Genomic DNA, 8,574 nt, shown 5'->3' with positions numbered 1-8,574 from the left:
AGAGAGAGAGAGAGCCTGGAGAAGGTGAGAGAGAGAGAGAGAGACCGGAGAAGGTGAGTGTGTGAGAGAGAGAGAGACCGGAGGAGGTGAGTGTGTGAGAGAGAGAGCCTGGAGAAGGTGAGTGTGTGAGAGAGAGAGAGACCGGAGAAGGTGAGTGTGTGAGAGAGAGAGAGACCAGAGAAGGTGAGTGTGTGAGAGAGAGAGAGAGAGACCAGAGAAGGTGAGTGTGTGTGTGAGAGAGAGAGAGAGAGAGAGACCGGAGAGGGTGAGTGTGTGTGAGAGAGAGAGAGTCCGGAGAGGGCAACTGTGCGTGAGAGAGAGAGAGAGAGAGAGAGACTGGAGAAGGTGAGTGAGTGAGAGAGAGAGAGGCCGGTGAAGGTGAGTGTGTGTGTGAGAGAGAGAGAGAGTCCGGAGAGGGTGAGTGAGTGTGTGTGTGTGTAAGAGAGAGCCCGTCCGCCCACCCGGAGAGGGTGAGCCTGTGAGAGCCCTGGATAGATAGAGAATGTGTGAGAGAGGGGTACAGAGAAGCAGAGGATGGAGGCGACCGAGGGGTGTGGATGAATTGGTACCTGAGCTGGGAGTGCTTGATCTATGTTTCGCCCCTGTAATGTGCCTGACCTACCTGTCTATCGTGGGCACCTGTCTCTGTACCCTGGATTTAAAGTCGTTCTTTGAAATAGCACATTATTAGGCGGTCCCTTGTATTGAGGACGACCCAGTTCCACACCAAAAAGAGATGAGTTCACTGGTGTTTCAGTAAGGGACCTGATATCCCAGGTCTTGAACTCTTGTAACATGGGGTGGCCGTTGCACATCAGCCACCACATGGGCTTGACAGAGCTAGGTCTTGGTCCAGTAAATATCTCCTCAAAATAATGTTTATGATGGGTGAACTATCCCACAGTGGTGTGGTACCCAAAAAATGTAAGAGTCTATTTTTGTTGCCGACAATAAATATGTTCTGTTTTGCTCGGTGTGGGAGTAACTGATCCCTTCATTTGTAGCGCAGCCTTGATATTAACCTCAGATAACATTCACCCAGCACCAAGTTAAAATTGTTCTCTTGTGTAAATAAAAACTTTATTGGGAGGGGACGCTATTGTCAATTCAGACAGACTAATGTCTGTGAGTTTCGTTGTTGACAATCATCTATCATAGGCAGTTCCTCGAAATCGAGGAAGACTTGCTTTCACTCTAAGTGAGTTCTCGGGTGACTGTGTGTTGCTTCCCGCAGCTGCTTGTTACGTGGAATGTTTGGATATGCGTTTGTGCCCCTCTCCTTCCCCCTCCCGGCCAGCTCTGCAAACATTTCGGGTTCCTGACCTGCATTGCTGGGGGCGTCACCAAGCGAGTATCAAATGGCACAGTGTGGTCACAAGCTTTGCAACGAGCAGAATGGGAGCCTTATCTTTTTAGCCGCCCGTTTCTGCAGTCGTGGGTGTGTGAAAGTTTCATGCTATTTTCGCTTCAGCTGTGACATTATTGAGCAGCACAGTCCTCGATTTCTGCTCATCCAAACTCGGGTTTAGTCAGGCTAGAGTATTTTTGAGCTGGATTGTGTCAGCTGCGGCTCAGTAGGTAGCAGCCTCGCCTCTGAGGCAGAAGGTCATCGGTTCAAGTCCCACTCCGGAGAGTTGAGCACCAAAATTTAGGCAGGCGCTTCAGTGCCTGTGCGGAGGGAGTGCCGCACTGTCGGAGCAACAGTACTGAAGGAGTGCCGTACTGCGCTGTCGGAGGGGCAGTGCTGAGGGAGCACTGTACTGCGCTGTCGGAGGGGCAGTGCTGAGGGAGCGCCATACTGTGCTGACAGAGGGGCAGTACCGAGGGAGCACCGTACTGCGCTGTCGGAGGGGCAGTACCGAGGGAGCACCGTACTGCGCTGTCGGAGGGGCAGTACTGAGGGAGCGCCGGAGGGGCGGTACTGAGGGAATGCTGGACTGTCGGAGGATCAGTACTGAGAGAGCGCCGCACTGTCGGAGGGTCAGTACTGAGGGAGCGCCTCATTGTCGGAGGGGCGGATGTAAAAGATCACTAAAACACATAATCTGGGTCATTTTCACATTGCTGTGTGTGGGAGCTTGCTGTGTGCAAATTAGCTGCCTCATTTCCCACATTACAACAGTGACTACGCTCCAAAAGTACTTAATTGGCTGTAAAGCGCTTCGGGACATCCTCGGGTCGTGAAAGGTGCTATAGAAATGCAAGTCTTTCTTTGTCGAGTTCAGCAGTGACTAACACAGAAAATCCCATGGTGTTTCACAGAGGCTTGTGGGAAAATGGATGCTGAGCCAAAGGCAGAGATTAGATGGGGTGGCGTGATAGCTTGGTTAAAGAGCTGCGCTTTAAAGGAAGGTCTTATAGGAGGAGAGTGGGACCAAGATGGCTTAAAGCACAGCTACCCGTGGTGGAGAGAGCAGTGGCAGTACAGGAATCTGGAGTTGGAAGGATGGCGAGTTTGGGGTTTTAGTTATTTGTTCCTGGGATGTGGACGTCGCTGGCAAGGCCGGCATTTATTGCCCATCCCTATTTGCCCCTTGAGAAGGTAGTGGTGAGCCGCCTTCTTGAACCGCTGCAGTCCGTGTGGCGAAGGTGCTCCCACAGTGCTGTTAGGGAGGGAGTTCCAGGATTGTGACCCAGCGACGATGAAGGAACGGCCGATATATTTCCAAGTCAGGATGGTGTGTGACTTGGAGTTGGCTGTTCTAATGTATTTGCTTCATGGGTTCTTTGTTTAAGAATTCATCGCAACACATTGCTATTAAGAACTAGTTGGTTTATTAGCAAAAGGTTAACAATCACACGACACATTACCAGTTCATCCACCAGGCTCACAACCACCTGCCCCATCGTGGATCCCCCGAACCCAACTGGCTGGGGTTTTATTGAGTCTTGTGAGCATCATGTGACTCGCTGAGCCACTCACAACAGCTCTGCAACTATTTTTGTAAAACATAAAATCAAATACCCTCTTATTAACGGAGCACTAGAACTGGCAAATTAAACTTTGGAACATTAAACCAATCAAATTATAATTTGGTTGCCGGGGGTGACGATACACTCCAATCCCTCCGGCGCCCACCCCTCGCGGAAGGCCGCGAGCGTACCGGTGGACACCGCGTGCTCCATCTCCAGGGACGGCCTGGCTCCGATGGAACCGCGGAAGAGAGGCAGGCAGTCGGGCTGAACGACCGCCCGATGCCTGGACCGGCTGATGGCACCCTTGGTCCGTGCCCAGGAGTAGTCCTACGAGGAGGCCTTCCGACCTGCCCACTCCCCTCCGCACAGGGTGCCCAAAGATCGGGAGTGTGGGACTGAAGTGCAACCAGAATTTGAAGAGCAGCCCCTTCAAATATTGGAACAGGCGCTGCAACCTCGCATATACAACATTGACGTGGAACACGGACTCCTGCAGACCGCAGGAATTACAGGCGTCCACAGCTCGACAAAGCTGTGAACATACTCACAGGGTGCATACATTGGTGTTCCCATGCGCCTGCTGCCCTTGTCCTTCTAGGCGGTAGAGGTCGCGGGTTTGGGAGGTGCTGCCGAAGAAGCCTTGGCGAGTTGCTGCAGTGCATCTTGTAGATGGTACACACACTGCAGCCACGGTGTGCTGGTGGTGGAGGGAGTAAGTGTTGAAGGTGGTGGGAGTTGGTGGTGTGAAGAAGTCTATAGACATGGCGAGGGATTTCGACGCAAGAATGCAAAAGTGTTGGGAGACCTGGAGCCAATTGAATGATGGGCGAGAGGGACTTGGTATGAAACAAGGGATGGGCACCGGAGTCCTGTGTGAGCATGTAGAGCTTTGACCTTCGGGTCCTTCACTGGTGGTCGTAGTAATTGCAAGTTGATGCAGTAGCAGAAGGATATAACAGGGAAGTGTGCTGTCTGGAGAGCGATTTCCCGCATGCTGTACTATATTGGTATCAGTAGGCCTCAGAGAAGGTTCATTCAGTTGATTCCTGAGATGAAGGAGTTGTCTTTTGAAGAAAGGTTGAGCTCTGTATTCGTTGGAGTTTAGAAGAATGAGAGGTGATCTTATTGAAACATCTAAGATTCTGAGGGGGCTGGACAGGGTCGATGCAGAGAGTATGTTTCCCCTTGTGGGGGAATCTAAAACTAGAGTTTCAGAATAAGGGGTTGCCCATTTAAACAGAAATGAGGAATTTCTTCTCTGATGGTCATGAATCTTAGGAATTCTCTACCCAAGAGAGCTGTGGAGGCTAGGTCATTGAATATATTTAAGGTGGAGATAGATGGATTTTTCAACGAGGGTTATGGGGAGCGGGCGGGGAAGTGGAGCTGAGACCATAATCAGATCAGCCATGATCTTATTAAATGGCGGAGCAGGCTCGAGGGGCCGAATGGCCAACACCTGCTCCTATTTCTTATGTTCTTAACTGACTGCAATACAAGTTATCCAGCTAGTGTGGCAAATTGTGTTTCTTGGCACTCCTCTGATGGATTCTGCCTGACACAGTAGTATCCTAGGCTTGATCTGTTGGCTGGCAGATTACACTGGGAGACCTGCAAGAGAAAGACAGACTTGTATTTCATGACTTCAGGACATCACAGTGGTTTACAGCCAATGAAGTACTTTTTAAAGGCCACCAATTTTGCGCACAGCAAGCTCCCACGAACAGCAATGTATTCACGACCAGATCATCTGTTTCTGAGGGATAAATATTGGCCCCAGGACATCGGGGAGAACTCCCCCCGCTCTTCTTCCAAATGGTGGCCGTGGGATCTTTTGCATCCACCTGAGAGAGCAGACGGGGCCTCGGTTTAACGTCTCATCTGATAAGACCGCCCCTCTGACAACGCGGTGCTCCCTCGGCTCCGCCCCTCCGACAGCGCGGCGCTCCCTCGGCGCCGCCCCCTCCGACAGCGCGGCGCTCCCTCGGCACTGCACTGGGAGTGTCAGCGTAGATTTTTGTGCTCCAGTCTCTGGAGTGGGACTCGAACCCACAACCTCCTGACTCTGAGGCGAGAGAGAGCGCTACCCACTGGGACAAGGCTGACGCAGAAATGTAAGATAACTTTTGGGGTTTTGTTTGTGTCTAACTGAAGAAAGGTATTGCGTAAGAATGTTGCTTTTTGGCAGACGAGCGAGGGATGGTGAAACAGGAAGTAGTTCAGTGAAATATTGTTTGTGTGCAGGTAATTCCTGGTAATAGTCTTGTCATTAAGCCAAAGACCTGTGTGAGTGCAGTTCGCTCGGTTTCTGAGTTCCAGCTGAAAGGTCCTTCACGATTCAACCAGCGTCTTCTGGTAATATTTTACAGCACTACACAAGTTGGGGGGTTGTGTCAATGGATATTGCTGCATGTACAAGGTATAATCTGGTTTTGTTTGGGTGAAGCTTTGTCTTTGTGTGCCAGCTGTGACTCAGTGGGGCGAGGGTTCAAGGCCCACTCCACAGACTAATCTGCAACGCCGGATGTTTTAAGACTTGAGGTTTATGACTTTGGGGGCTGAAGGGGGGGATGGGGATTTGCGGAGGGCTAGTGGCCCTCAAGCATTGATGATCTGGCCCTCAAAGTTTGTATTTGATATTTTCATTGAATATATTTAAGGTGGAGATAGACAGATATTTTAGAGATGCGGGAGTCGAGGGTTATGGGGAGCGGGCGGGGAAGTGGAGCTGAGTCCATGGTCAGATCAGCCACGATCTTATTGAATGACGGAGCAGGCTCGAGGGGCCAAATGGCCGACTCCTGCTCCTATTTCTTATGTTCAAAGCCAAGGCAATCTACTCCTTTTTGCGCATGCATGTTCTTCTTTTGTGTTTTGTCCTATTTGTGGGACAGAGAGGGCTGTATCAAGATTCCGCAGTAGCAGTAACATGCCGCTTAACAGGAACATAGTGTTAACATTTATACAGTGTCTGGACATCCCAAGGCACATTGCACCTCTCGACTTGACTACTCCAACCTTTCAATGAGATCTTAGAAACTTAGAAACATAGAAAATAGGTGCAGGAGTAGGCCATTCGGCCCTTCGAGCCTGCACCACCATTCAATATGATCATGGCTGATCATTCCCTCAGTACCCCATTCCTGCTTTCTCTCCATACCCCCTGATCCCTTTAGCCATAAGGGCCACATCTAACTCCCTTTTGAATATATCTAACGAACTGGCCTCAACAACTTTCTGTGGTAGAGAATTCCACAGGTTCACAATTCTCTGAGTGAAGAAGTTTCTCCTCCTCTTGGTCCTAAATGGCTTACCCCTTATCTTTAGACTGTGACCACTGGTTCTGGACTTCCCCAACATCGGAACATTCTTCCTGCATCTAACCTGTCCAATCCGGTCAGAATTTTACATGTTTCTATGACAGCCCCTCATTCTTCTAAATTCCAGTTAATATAAGCCTAGTCGATCCAGTCTTTCTTCATATGTCAATCCTGCCATCCCGGGAATCAGTCTGGTGAACCTTCGCTGCACTCCCTCAATAGCAAGAATGTTCTTCCTCAGATTAGGAGACCAAAACTGTACACAATATTCAAGGTGTGGTCTCACCAAGGCCCTGTACAACTGCAGTAAGACCTCCCTGCTCCTATACTCAAATCCCCTCGCTATGAAGGCTGATCTTCTACCTCAACTCCACTTTCCTGCACTATCCCCACCTGCCTTGATTCCCTTAATATCCAAAAATCTATCAATCTCAGCCTTGAATATACTCAACGACTGAGCCTCCACAGCCCTCTGGGGCAGAGAATCCCAAAGATTCACCCCCCCTCTGAGTGAAGAAATTCCTCCTCATCTCAGTCCTCAATGGCCGACCCCTTATCCCGAGACTGTGTGACCCCTGGTTCTAGATTCCCCAGCCCGGGGGGAAACACCCTCCCTGCATCTACCCTGTCGAGCCCTGTAAGAAATTTCTGTGTTTCAATGAGATCACCTCTCATTCTTCAGTCTAGGCCCAGTCTACTCAATCACTCCTCATCGGACAGCCCCCTCGTCCCAGGAATAATTCTAGTGAACCTTCGTTGCACCCTCTCTGAGGCAAGTGTATTAAACCCATCTTGCAGTAGGCGATTGGAGATTGACACTCTCCAACATCCCCCCCTCTCCCTCCTTTTATCTGTTTTAGGTGCTCTCAGTCATTTCCGCCTTGTTTTCTGCCTGAAGCGTATCTGCACGGGTTTAATCTGTATGTCTTTCATCGGCGCTGCTTTCTTCAGGTAGGGAAGGGTGACTTATCGTCAACAATCATGTAGCAATGCATGTGGAAGTGGGGGCAAGCGATAACTGGCGAGACCAAGAAGCGCTCTGTGGGTTTGTGAAATGAGCAGTCACTCGTGGCGACGAACCTGTTGAAACAGTCGATGGATTTGTATATATTTTTAAAACTGCGGCCATCCCCGATCTATCTTCCATTAACTGTCCTTGAATGCTCAGCCTATGGTGTAAACTTTTGTGCTTTGCTTGTGATGTTATACGCCCACGACAGACACAGATATTTGCACGCTGCGGTGCAGGAAAAGGCGAATTCTTGTCTTCTGAGAAACTTTCACAGCTAACTCGTGCCCAGCTGTGCCTTTGGTTCTGTCTGTTTTCAAATTTCATTTTTGTATTTTTGAGTGTGCTGGATGTATCCGTCGCAACGTTTCCTTGTGACAGCTGTGGCTCGGTGGGTAGCACACTCGCCTCTGAGTCAGAAGGTTGTGGGTTCAAGCCCCACTCCAGGGACTTGAGCACAAAGACAATCTCGGCTGACGCTCCGAGTGCCGTACCGAGGGAGCGGCGCACTGTCGGAGGGGCGGAACCGAGGGAGCGCCGCACTGCGCTGTCGGAGGGGCAGCACTGAGGGAGCGCCGCATTGCGCTGTCGGAGGGGTGGAACCGAGGGAGCGCCGCACTGCGCTGTCGGAGGGGCAGCACTGAGGGAGCGCCGCACTGCGCTGTCGGAGGGGTGGAACCGAGGGAGCGCCGCACTGCGCTGTCGGAGGGGCAGCACTGAGGGAGCGCCGCACTGCGCTGTCAGAGGGGCAGCACTGAGGGAGCGCCGCACTGCGCTGTCGGAGGGGCAGCACTGAAGGAGCGCCGCACTGCGCTGTCAGAGGGGCAGCACTGAGGGAGCGCCGCATTGCGCTGTCGGAGGGGCAGTACTGAGGGAGCGCCGCATTGCGCTGTCGGAGGGGCAGTACTGAGGAAGCGCCGCATTGCGCTGTCGGAGGGGCAGCACTGAGGGAGCGCCGCATTGCGCTGTCGGAGGGGCAGCACTGAGGGAGCGCCGCACTGCGCTGTCGGAGGGGCAGTACTGAGGGAGCGCCGCATTGCGCTGTCGGAGGGGCAGTACTGAGGGAGTGGCGCACTGTCGGAGGGGCGGAACCGAGGGAGCGCCGCACTGCACTGTCGGAGGGGCAGTACTGAGGGAGAGCTGCACTGTCGGAGGGGCAGTACTGAGGGAGCGCCGCACTGTCGGAGGGGCGGAACCGAGGGAGCGCCGCACTGCACTGTCGGAGGGGCAGTACTGAGGGAGAGCTGCACTGTCGGAGGGGCAGTACTGAGGGAGCGCCGCACTGTCGGAGGGGCGGAACCGAGGGAGCGCCGCACTGCGCTGTCGGAG

The 8,574-nt window shown here is 52.1% G+C and overlaps 1 protein-coding gene across 3 annotated transcripts in view; it reads left to right on the top strand.

The window, feature by feature from the left end:
• shc1 (SHC (Src homology 2 domain containing) transforming protein 1) overlaps positions 1-8,574 on the top strand; it is a 159,007-nt gene that overhangs the window by 6,610 nt on the left and 143,823 nt on the right. The window contains exon 1 of one of the 3 annotated variants that reach the window (XM_070868656.1): positions 5,226-5,271. The exons of the other annotated variants lie outside the window; for them this stretch is intronic. The gene's annotated coding sequence lies outside the window, so the exon portion shown is untranslated. Of the gene's footprint in view, positions 1-5,225; positions 5,272-8,574 lie in introns of those variants that run through there. 3 annotated transcript variants of the gene reach the window in all.

The sequence above is a fragment of the Pristiophorus japonicus genome, chromosome 30 (genome assembly GCF_044704955.1).
Source record: "Pristiophorus japonicus isolate sPriJap1 chromosome 30, sPriJap1.hap1, whole genome shotgun sequence".
Lineage (NCBI taxonomy): Eukaryota > Metazoa > Chordata > Chondrichthyes > Pristiophoridae > Pristiophorus > Pristiophorus japonicus.
Note: the sequence above shows the minus strand (reverse complement) of the source record. Positions and strands in the feature narration are given on the sequence as shown.